Source organism: Macrosteles quadrilineatus, unplaced genomic scaffold, assembly GCF_028750875.1.
Source record: "Macrosteles quadrilineatus isolate MER2022 unplaced genomic scaffold, UCM_ALF_1.0 Scaffold_3__2_contigs__length_128488019, whole genome shotgun sequence".
Lineage (NCBI taxonomy): Eukaryota > Metazoa > Arthropoda > Insecta > Hemiptera > Cicadellidae > Macrosteles > Macrosteles quadrilineatus.
Window position 1 is genome coordinate 60,565,102 of NW_026542596.1, and position 12,449 is coordinate 60,577,550.

Here is a 12,449-nt window from a genome sequence, read left to right on the forward strand (position 1 = left end):
ATGGGGCTTTAAGTTGATATTTATAATTTTTAAATTGTAATGTATCTTGTTTCGACATTTCCACTCGTTGGGCATCAAAGTTTTTACAATATGTTATATGACGTTCTAATTTATCATTAGTGTAAAAATGTTGCAAACACAACTTGCAAAAATGTTTCTTATTCATATGTTTTGTAGAGTGGAACATTAACTTATTAAAATCACAAATTAAACAGTAATGTGATTTACGACCTTCTTGTAATAATAATAAATCTACATGAGTATTACTATTTAGTTTGGTCGTTCTTAATGGATATATACATTTCTGGTCTTCAACTCCAAATACATTAACACTTATATTATTCTGTCTTTCGAATTTATCTATATCAGATATTTTTACGGGATATTTTATATTTGTCATATTCAACTGTGTTTCATAGGGTGCATAGCTAGAGACTCTTTTAACATTTTGATGTGTATTATTCATTGGATATAAAGCTGCTAAAATTGACCAAAGGAAGCATTTATTGTCTGAATTTTTTATATTTAGAACTGCTTTTGTCAATTTAATACTTTCTGGTGTGGGGATATATGACTTTGGAGTTAGGGGCTTATACTTATAAACATGCAGTTGCCAATATTTAGTATGATCATATATCCATCCACTGCCTTGGGCTTGATATTTGTGCATGGATGCATCAATCTTTAAAAGTGCATTTTCAATTTGGTGTATTAAATCTCTTTTCTCAATAGTTAAGGTGGTAAGGCTTCTAAAATCTGCAATACATTCTTTTTCATTAACTAATTGCCCATTTTGATCCATTGAATATTTTATAAATTTAATTCTCCTTACTAAAGTCCATTTTATCGGAAGAGGACAAGACTGAAGAGTATTTTTAAGTTCAGTTCTAATCGATTCACCAACAAATTCAATCATTGTATATGGACAATTATTGCAAGAATTGACATGTCTTTTAAAATGACCAACCACATTTTTCTTACAAAAATTACAATTCTTATGACTTTGTAATATATGCGATTTTAGAACCACATTATCATCACAGATTAAATCACATACCTTGCACAGTTTCACCTTCATTTGATGTACTAGCTTGTAGTGGCGGACCAAATTGCTCTTCTTGGACAGCGAGGCGGAGCAGTGTTGACAGGTCGGCATCACGCACGAGAATGAAATATCACCCGGATGCCACTTCTATATATAGGCTCGTCCCCGGTGACGTCACATGCCTGGGGATTCCCCAGTCGCATGACCGCTTCACTTGGCCCTTGTGACAGTGCCCATAAAACTATCTAAAAACGCTTATATCTCGAAAACGGCTTGAGATACGGCAAAACGGTTGAAATTCTGGCAAACGTAGTGGGTGTCAACTTTTGATTATAAACAATATTACAACATAAAAAAATCAAAAAGTAAGAAAAAAATTTAACATTATTTTATATGGGTAGGAATAAAATTTACCATGAAAAATCGTCTAAGTCCATAAAAACTATCTAAAAACGCTTATATCTCGAAAACGGCTTGAGATACGGCAAAACGGTTGAAATTCTGGCAAACGTAGTGGGTGTCAACTTTTGATTATAAACAATATTACAACATAAAAAAATCAAAAAGTAAGAAAAAAATTTAACATTATTTTATATGGGTAGGAATAAAATTTACCATGAAAAATCGTCTAAGTCCATAAAAACTATCTAAAAACGCTTATATCTCGAAAACGGCTTGAGATACGGCAAAACGGTTGAAATTCTGGCAAACGTAGTGGGTGTCAACTTTTGATTATAAACAATATTACAACATAAAAAAATCAAAAAGTAAGAAAAAAATTTAACATTATTTTATATGGGTAGGAATAAAATTTACCATGAAAAATCGTCTAAGTCCGTAAAAACTATCTAAAAACGCTTATATCTCGAAAACGGCTTGAGATACGGCAAAACGGTTGAAATTCTGGCAAACGTAGTGGGTGTCAACTTTTGATTATAAACAATATTACAACATAAAAAAATCAAAAAGTAAGAAAAAAATTTAACATTATTTTATATGGGTAGGAATAAAATTTACCATGAAAAATCGTCTAAGTCCGTAAAAACTATCTAAAAACGCTTATATCTCGAAAACGGCTTGAGATACGGCAAAACGGTTGAAATTCTGGCAAACGTAGTGGGTGTCAACTTTTGATTATAAACAATATTACAACATAAAAAAATCAAAAAGTAAGAAAAAAATTTAACATTATTTTATATGGGTAGGAATAAAATTTACCATGAAAAATCGTCTAAGTCCGTAAAAACTATCTAAAAACGCTTATATCTCGAAAACGGCTTGAGATACGGCAAAACGGTTGAAATTCTGGCAAACGTAGTGGGTGTCAACTTTTGATTATAAACAATATTACAACATAAAAAAATCAAAAAGTAAGAAAAAAATTTAACATTATTTTATATGGGTAGGAATAAAATTTACCATGAAAAATCGTCTAAGTCCGTAAAAACTATCTAAAAACGCTTATATCTCGAAAACGGCTTGAGATACGGCAAAACGGTTGAAATTCTGGCAAACGTAGTGGGTGTCAACTTTTGATTATAAACAATATTACAACATAAAAAAATCAAAAAGTAAGAAAAAAATTTAACATTATTTTATATGGGTAGCATGCATTTTATATGTGGGAGCACGCACGAGTTCGCGTGCAAACCTCACACTGTCAAGTTGATGATTTTGTGAATGGATGTGGATTTGAAATAGTAATAGTGTTATACAATGGTATTGAACATTTATATAGGCTTGTATAGGCCGAGAGCTGGATTTTTAAAAAAGTGGTCAAAAAAAGCTCACCATGTTATTCTTATGGGGAAAACGTGCCTAAAGTGTCATAGGACCATCATATTGCCACTACTCATTAGTTCAATAGGTGAGGTAATTGTAAATTATCTATTGCATGCACCCCACGTTTTTCATTTTAAACCTTACAAGTATTTATACTCTCCACAGATTTATAAATTATTTTCTACTTTTTAGTGCGTTTAAAAACGTTTTGTTTTAAAAAAAGGTTTTTTATTTATAAATTATTTCTAAATTATAAGCATGTTATTTAGGTTTAACACTAATGGGCCCATTTACTTTAGTGTTTTTTTTTAGGTCCAGGCTAGAAGGATTTGTTTACCTTGTTATATTGGCAGAGACCAGGTTTATGAAACAAAGTAGGCCTACTTCAAAACATTGTTACTAAATAATTTGGTGAAAGACTACGAACATAAAAATAAATCCTCCATAGTTTGTTTAATAGATAGGGTGGACAAAATTTTCTCTGAAACTTGGTACTCTTAAAATAAAAGGCATGATGATAAGATTAAGACAAAAGTTTCTACAGCTGCGGCATTTTTAGCGAATTTCCCATATAGGGAATAAGCTATTACCGTAGTACTCATGGTAAGACCTGGACGCGGGACCAATTTTTTTTTCGTTTTGAGGTCCCTAGAGGCCAAAAACACCATCCGTTCAAATTCATATATATATATATATATATATATATATATATATATATATTTATTTATTTATATATTTATATATTTATATATATATATATATATGTGTCCGTCAGCACGATAACTCAAGCAAAAATGATCCGATTTTGATGAAATTTGGTACAAACGTGTAAACCTACGTTTATTCGAACGAGTTCGCGATCCAGCATGATCGGACCATGGGAACGGGTGTTTACGGGGGGTTTTATGGGGTAAAAATAGGTTTTTCCCATTTTTGACCCAAAAAACTTAAAATTTTGCAATTTATTTCCAAACCATTTTGTAGAGCTTAAAAAAACAAATAATTTAGTATATTGAAGCGATATTGTGCGCCTAAAGGTTACAGAGAAAATTCCAAAAAATTGTAAATTTAAAATTCCCATGTTATTCTTATGGAGAATAAGTAAACTGTTGTAGTTTGCTTGTTTATGAACATATTTTGATCAAATTTGGAAAATGTTTTTATTTCTTACTAACTATTAACATTTTACAAAAAAAAAAAAATTTACCCTCCCTGATGCAGCAAACCTAAGTACTTGTTAAACTAATTCTATTTAAATCGGGAATAAATGTTATATTTTTAAGTAGACATTTCAGTGTAAATCCAATCAGTCAAATGGAAATTCGCTTAGTCTGCAGGTTTGCTGCGGCGGGGGTATTTTAATATTCGATGTATGAGTAATTCTAAACTTAAAATCATGATAATATATTATGTTTATTATGTATATTATGATATTTTGTTCAAAAATAACATCCTATGAAATTATTACGTACATATAAAATAATTTAATGCTTTTTAAATACAAAGGATAGAAATAAATTGTATTAATTGTATATGGGTTTTGTTTCGGTTGTTGTTTTTGGCAAATTCCTCATATAGGGAATAAGCTATTACTGTAGGTCTTATGGTAAGACCTAACCCGATTTACTTTTTCGTTTTGAGGCCCTCAGAGGCCAAAAACACCCTCCACATCAAATTAATAAATAAAATATAAAATTTAAGATTATATATATTTATGAGTCCGTTAGCGTGATCACTCAAGCATAAATGATCCGATTTTGATGAAATTTGGTACAAACGTATCAATTTACGTTTATTCGAACGAGTTGGCGAACCAGCATGATCGGACTATGGGAATAGGGGTTTATGGGAGTTTTTATGGGGTAAAAGTTGGTTATTCACATTTCCCCACTAAAACCACAAAATATTACAATTTCTTTCCAAACCATTTCGTAGTTTAAAAAAATATAATAGTTTTTAGCGAATTTCCCATATAGGGAATAAGCTATTACCGTAGTACTCATGGTAAGACCTGGACGCGGGACCGATTTTTTTTTTCGTTTTGAGGTCCCTAGAGGCCAAAAACACCATCCGTTCAAATTCATATATATATATATATTTATATATTTATATATACCGTATATATATATGTCCGTCAGCACGATAACTCGAGCAAAAATGATCCGATTTTAATGAAATTTGGTACAAACGTGTAAACGTACGTTTATTCGAACGAGTTCGCGATCTAGCATGATCGGGCCATGGGAACGGGGGTTTACGGGGGGTTTTATGGGGTAAAAATAGGTTTTTGCCATTTTTGACCCGAAAAACATAAAATTTAGCAATTTCTTTCCAAACCATTTTGTAGAGCTTAAAAAAACAAATAACTTAGTATATTGAAGCGTTATTATGCGCCTAATTGTTACGGAGAAAATTCCAAAAAATTGTAAATTTAAAATTCCCATGTTATTCTTATGGAGAATAAGTAAACTGTTGTAGTTTGCTTGTTTGTGAACATACTTTGATCAAATTTGGAAAATGTTTTTATTTCTTACGAAACTATTCACATTAAAAAAAAACTGTTTTACCCTCCCTGATGCAGCAAACCTAAGTACTTGTTAAACTAATTCTATTTAAATCAAGAATAAATGTTATATTTTTAATTAGACATTTCAGTGTAAATCCAATCAGTCAAATGGAAATTTGCTTAGTCTGCAGGTTTGCTGCGGCGGGGGTATTTATTATAACGGTTACGGAGATAATTCATAAAAATTTAAATTTAAAATTCCCATTTTATTGTTTTGGAAAAAAAAACTGTTGTATAGTTTACTTGTTTTTTAGGTATATTTTAATCAAACTTATTTATTTCATAAAAAGCTATCAACATTTCAATAAAAGGACACTCTTCAATACCTTGGCTGTAGCAGCAAACCTAAGTATTCATTAAAATAATTTGAACAGGAAATAATTTTGACGATTTTAAGGGAATGTTTTAGTAAATATCTAGCCAAATAAATGAAAATTTGCTTAGTCGCAGGTTTTCTACGGTGGGGTATGGAGATAATGCAATAGTGTACCTTAAGTAAAAAAAAAACACTCACCATATTACAACAATGATAGTATTGCAACGCCGCGCCAGCCCCACTTAGCTCACTGATTGAGTACGCACACTGCATTACAACGGCTGGGTCTCACAGGTTTTTCATTAAAGTAAATCATATTATACATCATTTTAAAGCTAATGAAAGCAGCTACAACTTTTGTATAAAACATATTTTCATAAAACGTCAGCGAAAAAAGTTAAGGTGACAAAAATAAAATTATATGTTGAAAAATATATAAATCTTTAAATTTATATACAAATAACGAACAAACGGTAACAGCTACGACGAAAGTTAAATGAACAGGATTGTAGGAAATTTTATAACAAAGACAATAAAACTAATTGCAATTCAATAAGTTGTTTAACAATCGAGAAAAACGTGATTTACGAAACCCTTGCACTTTATATGTTCAGGGGGGCGTAGGGGGGGAAGCAAGGGGGGTAGGGGTGGGGACTTTTGGCTGTGAACTTCTCTAAATGGTAGTAGTTGATGGGGAAAAAATCAGCTTGTTACTAATTTTTTCCACCTAAAAACACAGGTTGACTGGACTATTATGAGAACCAAACGTACCATTGAATAAGAGGATTCGACCAGGGGATGTCTCAATTACGTGAACTAGATTTAGCATTGACTTTGGATACAGCAAGTAGACATTCCATTTACATATAACAGACGTAGCATTGACTTAAAAAATGATTAATATACTTGCTCCGCTCAATATTGCAAGCATACAACTGCATTGCACACCTAGTTTATATGCTTTATAGTGACTGTAGGAAAAATATAATGTGTAACACGAGTGCAAAAGGCCTTTGCCCACTAGTTACACAAATAAATATTATTGTGTATTTACGATAGCTTGGTTACTGGACCATGAAAATATTGACTCCACTTTAACTGTACAGATATAAGTTTTGAATTCATATTGTTTTGGTTTTCAATATTCAAAAAATATGTTCGTAAATTTAATTTTAAATCAATAAAGTGCGAATTACTGTAATGAGCTGATGTCAGTGATGTCACCTGTCTACCATGTTATCTTATAGGACGGCTGACACTCATCGAATTATATAACACAACTGGAACACCGGGTAGATAGGAGATTTGGGATAAAAAGCGCGCCGTCTCAGCAACCTTCCCCCACCACAAAGGGGGACTCGACGCAGATATGTCAGTTCCTTGTGCCGTGCACGCGGTTGTTAATACGCTCCTGGCCGTGCATACAATAGGTTGACTGCAATTAAAGTTATATATTCGGAATCTGCATTAACTGCAGAATCTGACAGTATAAATATAATCTTATTTAAATCGTAATTCGAATTTTAACAACTAAAAATGTTAAACAAATATCACACCTTGACATGAAAAAGTTACTAAGCGAGGATTTTTTTTTATTTTTTGGTCAGAAGCAAACTTCAAGCGACAAAATTGTAGCTAATGAAATGATCTTCAACATGTAACCAAGAAATTTCATATAAAATTTTCTAGTCGTGTGTAATGGAGTAATTAGTAACGCAAAGAGGTTCTTTATAAATCGCGCCGCGGGCCGTTCTCCCTGGTTCCGCTAATCTTTTCGTTTACGGTACTCCCAGAAACGTTTTGAGTACAATCAATAGTTATACTAAATAAATTTTTATTACAGGTAACACATACGTATATATGTGTTACATCTGTGAACTGTGTTACAACTAAACTGTGTTAAAACTAAACTGTTTTACAACTAACCCCCTTTGTTTAGTTGTAACAAGGGATCTTTTAATATCTGCTTTGTTGGGTAATTAATGAGAAATTTCAAATATTAAGGTTGAGAGCAAGTAATAAATAAGGTCATAAATATTAAACCTAGAAAGTATTTAACGTAAAGGCAATAACAACAATTGAATAGTAAATTTACAAATCGATTTGTTGGCCTCGTTCCTTTGACATAGGAGTATTTGTTATATTGGTTGGTTAATAATACTAAACAGAATTTCTAAGAATATGTATTAATGTCCACAACAGTGCTTGAATACATTAAATGTTGTTATACAAAACCAATTTCTTAAATTTCTGTCTTACACCTAATTTATTTTTATTGCATTCATACATAATGTTTCTCGCATTGGCGAAACGAACTGTTTTATAAAATAATGTCTCTATCATTTTCATTAGTTTCAAAGCGTGACTTTCATCAGAAATGTCATTGCTTGAAACATGGTTTGTAAACAAATTTCCTTGAAATTTCATGCATGCTGATAAAATGCATCTACGAGAACAAAACTGAGGCGAATCTTTATTTTGCAAGAACAAAATATACAAATACTTAAAAAAACCTAAAAACTTCCTTGGTAACATAAATCAATTTACCATTTGACACAAAAGAAGTAAACTTTGAAAAACTTGAATTAATCGCAGAACTGTCATAGAGTAAGTTAGAAACATTCTTCACAGTTAACTGCTATATCTACCTTTCGCACAACAAAGCCACAAATGTAATACAATACATTTTCTTTGAAGTCTGTTAGTTCCAAAGAGTCATTACTAATATAGGAATTAGTACGTAAATTGTATTACATTGAGTATTTCATTCAACGGAGCGGAAAACCCGGTTTCATAGGGTTTCTTCAACTCAGCGGCAGCTCATTACCGGTATTGATATTTATCTTCTGCAAATAAATAAAATTTATGATCACATCCATAGAATAGTTATATTCTTTAACTTATATCAAATATTAATAAGGTTAAAATTTATTTAGCTTTACAATGATCGAGTATCAAAAACATAAAGAGTTGCTGGAGTGAGGCGGTTGGTGCGACATAAAATCAATCTCGTCGCACTATTAATCACTTAACTACAAACAAACTGAGCACTTAATTGTAAATTGCTCGATCACATGTTAAAAATCATCTCTTAAACTACAACTTTGTCGCTTACAGTTTTCTTCTGGCCCAAAAATAAAATACTTCCTCGCATACTAACTTTTTCATGTCACAATGAAGAAATCTTTGACTCTTTTTAACTATAGAAATTATATTTCAAATTAAAAGTAAAAATTATTTATGTAAATATGTGGTTTCCCTGGATACTAAATTAAAATACCTAGCTCAATAAAATAAAAGGGCAAACTGAATTATTAAACTCAACACTTTTTAATTGAACCAACTAAAGAAGACATAGATTAAAACTATTATTGTTTTTAACAACACATTTAACAATTTAACCATCTGGTATTCATCATTGAAGTATAACATTAAAAACAGACATGTGGCAAATATTAAATTGCACTCAACACCCCTCCTCAATTTAATAATTTTACATTTGACACAATTAACAAACAAACAATCCTAACATCTTTCTCAAATTGCCAAACCGAGGTGCAGGCAGACTTTTTGTAAAAATGTCTGCAATCTGATTTTCCGAACATATATATTCTGCAGACATGATTCTCCGCTGGTGAAGTTCCCGCACAAAATTGTATTTAACATTCACATGTCTCAATCGGCGATACTCCCACTTCTGTAGAAGTCGTATGCAAGATTGATTATCTTCCAGGATGCGGATTGGTAACTTAAGCAAAATTTGAAAATCTTCTATCAGATACTTCATCCAGAGTAATTCGGCTGCTGCTGTTGCCAAAGCTACATATTCCGCCTCTGTAGATGATAACGCAACACTAGATTGCTTCTTTGTTGCCCAACTTACAGTACTTCCAAACACTTGTATGAGATAACCTGAGGTCGATCTTGAATCTCCACTTTTATTCCAGTTTGCATCAGCGTAAGCCAGAATAATGTCATATTGTTTGCTCTTTCGATAACATAATTTTAAGTCGATTGTTCCTTTTATATATCTTAGGACTCTCTTCAAACATTTCCAGAGTTCTTCTGTTGGGTCACTTTGATGCCTGCTTAGGAAATTTACTACAGCACTCAAATCTGACCTTGTACCTAGCATTGCATACATTAAGCATCCGATTACTTCTCTGCACGGCTTATCAGTCCTTTTTCCGCCTTTGATTTCTAGTTTTACTTCCATTGGCGTTTTGACTGGGCAACAATCTTGCATGTTAAATCGTTTAAGAAGACTCTTTAGGTAGGCAGTCTGACTTAAGTACATTTCCCCCTCACTCCTGGAGATTTCGATTCCCAAAAATGTTTTTGGTTCTCCCAATTCCTTGATTTTAAACTTCTCATTCAACTTTACTTTAATTTCCTTGATTTTCTCCCTATTATTTCCTGCCATGAGAATATCATCAACATAGAGCACAAGATACACGACAATATCATTTTGTATCATAACGTAAAGACATTTGTCGGATTCTGATTGGGTGAAACCAACTGAAATGAGAAATGAATGAATAGCTTGATTCCATGCTAATGGTGCCTGTTTCAAGCCATATAGCGCCTTTTGCAATTTGCAAACGGAGCCGGGTGTTCCTTCAACTCCTTCAGGAATGGACATATATATTTCCTCCTTCAGTTCACCATGAAGAAAAGCATTGTTGACGTCTAATTGTTCAAGAATTAATCCACGTTCGTTTGCTACAGCCAGCAACACCCTAACTGTTGCAAGACGAACCACTGGAGCATATGTTTCTTCATAGTCAAAACCCTTTCTCTGTGAACATCCTTTGATAACAAGTCTTGCCTTGTATCGTTCAATATTTCCGTCCATGTCTTTCTTCAATTTGAAAACCCATTTACTGGAGATAGCTTTCCTTCCAGGTGGTAGTTCAGTGTAAGTCCAAGTTTTGTTTTCCTTTATAGAGTTAAGTTCTTCCTTAACAGCTTGATACCAATGATCCTTATCATCACGTGCTGCAATATCCTTGTAACTTTGCGGTACATCATCGACAAAAGATTCAGCATTCAGAGCAAGAACTGCATAATCCTGTAAGTATCTTGGCACATTCCTCTTTCTGGTAGAGTGTCTTATTGTTTCTTCTTCACTTACATGATCTTCAATTTCTTCTTCCTCTTCTTCAAGATCTGGTATAGAAATTCTTTGATTTTCATCAGACAATGATCTGGGTTCTTCTTTGTTCTTGTCTTCCTTTTTACTCGATCTGGATTCATGTACATGATCGGGAATCCAGTCTTCAATTGGTGTGCTCTCAAAGTTAAATTTTTCCTCATAAAACACAACATTTCTTCCAGTGATTATTTTTCCTTCTTCAGGACACCACAGTCGATAACCATTAGGACAATATCCAGTAAAGTAACACTTCAAGCACTTGCTGTCAAATTTACTCGATATTAATTCCTTAGGTAACAGCAAATATGCTGCACAGCCAAAAACTCTTAACTTACTAAGATTAGGCTTCTCATTGTACCATAAAGCAGCAGGGATCTTTCCTCCTAAAGCTGATGTCGGACTTTGGTTGATTAGATATACGGCAGTTCGAACAGCTTCTGACCAAAATGTCTTACCTAATTCACAATTAAGTATTAAACAACGAGCCCTTTCAACAATAGTCCTGTTCATTCCTTCTGAGACACCGTTCTGTTGAGGAGTATATCTGATTGTGAACTCATACTGAATTCCTTGCTCCTCAAAAAACTGCTTCAACTCATTTGACATGTATTCACGACCATTGTCACAACGAAATCTGCTAATCTTTAGATTGAAATGAGATGTAGCCAAAGCATGATACATCTTGACGTATCGTGTGACTTCCGCCTTCGATTCTAGAGCATAGGCCACCGTGAAATGAGTAAAGTCGTCAATAAAAGTGATGATATATTTCTTACTGTCAAATGAAACTGGTGAGATTGGACCACACAAATCACTGTGAATCAACTCAAGAGGTCTGGTGGCACGTCTCCTGTTCTGATTGTAAGAAAATTGTGATTGTTTCCCTTCAACACACTTTGAACACTTTTCTAAGGGCAATGTTGAAGTATTCAACTCCATGCCATCTACCTGCGACCTGAGACTTTTAATACAACCATAGCTCAAATGACCAAGCCTGTCATGCCACAGCTTCATTTCTGTTTCAGTTGAAGACACTGACAAAGCTTTGTGTTGCAAAAAATTTAACATATATAACTGAGAATTGTTTCTTTTTGCAACCGCAACAGTTTGATTATCTTTCTTAATCAAGCCACATGAATTTTGAAAGATAACACAAAAACCATTCATTTCCAATTTTCTTACTGAAAGTAAATTGTAACTAATTCCAGGTACAGATAAAACATCTTTGATTGTTATTTTAATTTCCTTCCCTTCAACAACACTAGTGACATACAACTCCCCTTTACATTTTGCTTCAAGATAAGTTCCAGACTTGGCTACTTTGATTTTAATAGGCTGTTCTAATTTCTTAAAGTTAGAGAGACATACCTCATTACTGTTAACCAGATGTTCTGTTGCTCCAGAGTCTAATATCCAATTTATGGTATCTGCTGAACAGTCTTCACTTGATGCTCCAAAACAAAATGCGGCATCTTCCTGTTTGGTGTCGACCACGTTCGCAGAATTATTTTTCTTTGATGGGTTCTGTGGTAATTTGACTCTGCAGTTAGCTCGTTTGTGTCCAAGCTTTCCGCATCTGTGACAA